Source organism: Lathyrus oleraceus, chromosome 7, assembly GCF_024323335.1.
Source record: "Lathyrus oleraceus cultivar Zhongwan6 chromosome 7, CAAS_Psat_ZW6_1.0, whole genome shotgun sequence".
NCBI lineage: Eukaryota > Viridiplantae > Streptophyta > Magnoliopsida > Fabales > Fabaceae > Lathyrus > Lathyrus oleraceus.
This window is the reverse complement of record NC_066585.1, coordinates 504,034,477-504,039,832: the sequence shown is the minus strand read 5'-3', so window position 1 is coordinate 504,039,832 and position 5,356 is coordinate 504,034,477. Positions and strand designations below refer to the sequence as shown.

The 5,356-nt window shown below is 38.5% G+C and overlaps 1 non-coding gene across 1 annotated transcript; it reads right to left on the bottom strand.

Annotated features, from left to right (window-relative positions):
• Window positions 1-3,130: 3,130 nt before the first annotated feature.
• LOC127108754 (small nucleolar RNA R71) lies at window positions 3,131-3,237 on the bottom strand. The gene has a single exon (XR_007796268.1). It is a non-coding gene; the product is annotated as a small nucleolar RNA R71 (small nucleolar RNA).
• Between the last annotated feature and the right edge of the window lie 2,119 nt (window positions 3,238-5,356).

Genomic DNA, 5,356 nt, shown 5'->3' with positions numbered 1-5,356 from the left:
AATTTAATGCATTTTAATTTGATTTTTAATTACTTAATTGTACAAAAATTATGTTGAGCCATTTTTATTGACTTGTGAAGTTTGACTATGTGTTTGGGCCTTGGTCAAGGTTGATTTGACTTTTGTTGGATTAAAATAATTGGATTTAGGGGATTGATGAAATGTACATTTCATCTCCCAAAATGAATGAATGATTTTAATTTTATAAACTTCCTCCCATGCCCAATTTGTGTTTGTCTCATTCCCCCTTCCTCTTCATCTTCAATCTCATTCTATCCCATCCCTCTCATTAACCAATGACATCTCAATATCCTAAGGCTAATTGGTTCATCAATAACTTTGTGTTAGATTAACCAATACAAGTATGGATGTGATTAGGTCCATCCTTTGATCATTTTCTTTTTGTGCGTGGTATGTTTTAGGAGTATGATTCATTATACCATATCTCTAACATGCATTAACACCAAAATTTCTATTGCCCGACCTCAGATAGTTGTGACTTCTACATAAGTCCAATTACGATTGCTTAACATAGCGCAACATTTTGACCCAAAGGCATAGCATTCTAGTAAGTGAGATTTTAATCGCCCCCCCCCCCCCCCCCCCCAAGTCATGGTATTGTTTGGAAACTTGGTCTTTTTTCCTTCCTTTGGAAGATGTCTTGGTTCAGGGATTCATGCTTGTGAGATTGTAATCGCCCCCCCCCCCCCCCCCCCCCCAAAGTATGATTCATTATTGATAACATGAAATTATATCATATTTTAGGACTTAATTCAATTAAATTATATTATTATTTATTTCAATTTACTGCATTTTATTAGATATTACGCGGTATTTCCTTTCTATTTGCCTCAGGTGTCTTATTTGAAGCACAAGTAAAAAAGGAAGAAAAGGAGGTGCAAAAAGGAATGAAAAGAAACAAATAGCAAAAGCCAAGCCCAGCCCAAAGAAGACACAGGCGTCGTGCCTGTGACGACCGCCACGGATGTTGTGACGAACGTGACGCTGCATACACTTATGTGACGAGCGTCACACATGGTGTGACGGACGTCACACCATCCCCCTACATTTCTGCCTTCAGAGACGTTGAGAGTCCACGTTTACACGCTGAATCCTATTTCCACGGCGATGCATCCGTTACGTGAAGACTCCTTGACGCGGACTGCTTTGAAAACTGTTACGGAAAGCATCAATATAAATAGCAACTTTGCAAACCCTGCAGAGGTTCCACGCTTCCACATTTGCACGCTTTTTCCAGATTTCGGCAGTTTCCAATTTTCTTTTCTTCAGCAGTTTAAGCATACCTTTTACATACCGCTTTTGCATTTTTTATTGTTTTCTCTTGCAACTCTATTTTCCTCTCTAGCACTTAATTAATTTTCACATAATAGTTTCTACACCGGAAACTATTGTGTACCTTTTTACCGGATCTAACCTTACGTTAGAATCTAGTTTTTTATTCCTTCGTTTTAATTTGTTGTTCGATTGAAGAATTCAAGAGCAGATCCTACCGGCTTGTGGTGGAGTGTTCAAAGCTACTGTTTAAATTATTCAGGTTCTTTAATTATTGTTTAATGCTTTGTTTTATTATTTATTTATATTATTTGCTTGAGATGAGTCTGTTTATGCATGATAATTATTTAAGTTCGTTTAGCATGTCTGGCTAATTCACCTAGATATCGGTATGTAAAGTAAGCGGAATAAGGGATCAAAACTAAGTCGGTTTAATTAAATTTAAAATTAAAATCACTCTTTTTACAGTCTCAGTTTACAGGTTTAATAACAAAGTTTTTATACGAGAGTAAAGGACATAAAGAGGTTAAAATCAATAGAGCGAAAGTTTGAGGTTTTAACTGGACAGTGTAAATTGGACATTAATTCTAGATCAGGGCGAGAGCAATTTTTAGAGTTAATTAAATTCTAATCTTTTCCAAAATGTATTTTTAAAGATTGAATGTGAGGACGAGAGTTCAGCATTCGAATTTAATTATATAACCTAAATCAACAAAGCGAGAGTTTGAGATAAGGGTGTTTAAATGGTTAGTGTTTTCTTAAAAAGAGTTTCTACGGACTTTATTGCTTTCAAAAAATGGTTTTTGACTTAATTATAAGTGACAGCTACGTTAACATAAAATCATGGTTTATTCAACAGAGCGAGAGTTTGAGATAGAACTTTTAATCAATATAGTCAACTGAAATGCTTTATTTTAAAACCGAGAAACCAACAAAGAATTGATTCCCTAATTACGACGAACTACATACCGATATCCGTTTATTTGATATTTAATTTAGATTCTATTTTTAGTTTTAGCTTTTCCCCAAACAATCAAACATTATCTGCCTTAGCTTTACGAAGTAACCTTAGATAACGGTATATCGATTTATAAGTCCCTGTGGGATCGATATCTTTTAAAACTACGCGATAGAACTGTGCACTTGCAGTTTGTACCCCAAATTCGACTCATAAAGTCGAGCGATCAAGTTTTTGGCGCCGTTGCCGGGGACTTTTGTTTAGTCGATATCGTAACTCTTCCGTTACGTTGTAGAGACTAAGGATTTTCTTTTTCTTTTCTTTCTATCGTCGATTTGTATGCCACACACTCGCTCACAAGGCGAACCGTTCTACTTACGAATCAACGATATCGAACTATATCTCTGAGTCTTACGACGAATTCGGGAATATCGTGCTGCAAACAACCTCCCTCCTGTCGAACTTCCTGATTTCAAAAACATTTTCCCTTCGATACCCGAGATGGCAGAACCAGCTCGTGCTCTTAGAGATTACGCCGCTCCATCACAAGATGAGCCGCATTCAAGTATTGCTCCGCCCGCAATTGAAGCAAACAACTTCGAACTTAAACCTTCGCTGTTGCAGGCAGTACAACAGAACCAATTCTCTGGAAATCCTACCGAGGATCCAAACCTTCATTTATCCGTATTTGTCCAATACGCTGATACTGTTAAAGCTAATGGTGTCACTTCAGAGGCAATTCGACTTCGTCTTTTTCCTTTCTCATTAAGAGATAGCGCTAGAAGATGGCTTCAGTCTCTCCCTTCCAACTCTGTCACCACATGGAACGAGTTGAAGAAAATTTTTCTTGCCCGATATTTTCCGCCAAGCAAAACAGCTATGTTAAGAGCCCAAATAAATGGATTTAAACAGAAAGATAACGAGTCTCTTTTCGAAGCATGGGAAAGATACAAAGACATGATGAGACTTTGTCCACACCATGGTTTAGAAGACTGGTTAGTAATTCACACATTCTATAATGGTCTCTTATACAACACAAGGCTAACAATAGACGCCGCTGCAGGTGGTGCACTAATGAACAAACCTTATGCGGATGCTTACCAGCTTATCGAAAGCATGGCCCAAAACCACTATCAGTGGGGGACCGAACGAACAATGGTGGAAAAACCTCAAACGAAAACCGGCATGTACGAGATAAGTAACCTTGATCATGTTAATGCAAAAGTGGATGCTCTGGTCCAGAAAATTGAAAGTTTAAATGTATCACCTCCAACCGCCGTGGTTGCTATAACTCAGAATTGCGAAGTCTGCCGAACCAAGGTCACACTCCTACAGATTGTCAACTCTTAACAGGAATCCAAGCAGAACAAGTAAACTATGCTCAAGGAAGCCCCTACTCGAATACCTATAACTCAAATTGGAAGAACCATCCAAACTTTTCATATAAGAGTAATAATGCTTTGTACGCACCTGGACAGTCTCCAAATCAAGCCCCAGCTATACCTCCGGGATATCAGAAGCCGAACCCATCTACACATAGCAATAACGCCCCTAGGAAATCCAACTTGGAAATCATGATGGAAAACTTTATAGCTTCTCAACAACAAACCAATAAAGATTTCTTAAACCAGAATGTACACACTGGCGAACAAATTAAACAACTAGCAAGTAAAGTGGATGCCCTGGCTACCCATAACAAAATGCTGGAAACACAAATATCACAAGTAGCTCAACAACAAGCGCCTACTGCTGCCCCAACTGGTACATTTCCTGGACAGCCCCAACCTAACCCGAGAAGCCACGCTCATGCAATCATACTAAGAAGTGGAACGGAAGTGGAAGGACCATCTAATCCAAGGATAGAAAACCAAAACCCTAAAAAGTCAACTGAAGAAGAAAATAGACCTAAGGAAAAGGAAGAGAGTAATAAGGAAACCATAGAAAAGAAGGAACCTTATGTACCTCCACCACCTTATAAACCACCTATCCCTTACCCTCAAAGGCTTGTTAAAACCAAAGATGCGGGCCAATTTAAAAAATTTGTTGACCTCCTTAAACAATTAAACGTTACAATCCCGTTTACAGAAGCTATTACGCAAATGCCCTCATACGCCAAGTTCTTAAAAGAAATTCTTTCTAATAAAAGGAAACTTGAAGATAGCGAAACCGTTACACTCCCTGCCGAATGTAGCGCTATAATCCAGAACATGCCTTCTAAACTCAAGGATCCGGGTAGTTTCTCTATACCCTGTCACATAGGAAAATTTGTCATCGACAAAGCCTTATGCGATTTAGGAGCCGGAATTAGTGTTATGCCTTTATCCATATGCAAGAGAGTGGAAATGGGAGAATTAAGACCAACCAAAATGTCTGTGCAACTAGCAGATCGTTCTGTTAGATACCCTGTAGGAATTCTTGAAAACATTCCCGTACGCATAGGTCAATTCTACATCCCAACTGATTTTGCAATTATGGACATTAGAGAAGATTATATTACACCCATTATACTGGGAAGACCGTTCTTAGCAACTGCCGGTGCAATCATAGACGTAAAACGAGGACGACTCACCTTCGAAGTAGGAGAAGAGAAAATTGAGTTCATTCTTTCCCAATTTTTGAAAGCACCTGCAATAGAAGATACATGTTACTTCATGGATATCATCGATGAATGCATAAAAGAAACAGAGTTAGAAAAGGACAAATCATCCGACTATCTTGTAGAAGACAAACTTAACCAATGTTTAGCAATAACACCGGACCCTACGCAGTGTCTTAAGAAACCAACCCTAGATCTGAAAACACTTCCCAAAAATCTGAGATATGAATTCCTAGACTTAGAACTTGAACGACCTGTGATAGTTAATGCTGACCTAGGAAGACTCGAAACAGAAAAACTCCTACATATCTTAAGAAAATATCCAACCGCACTAGGTTACAACATCACCGATCTTAAAGGAATAAGTCCTTCTATTTGTATGCACCGCATCATGCTAGAAGAAGACTGTAAAACTTCTAGAGAACACCAGAGGAGACTAAATCCGATCCTGAGTGAGGTAGTGAAGAAGGAAATAACCAAGTTATTAGAGGCAGGTATCATATATCCTA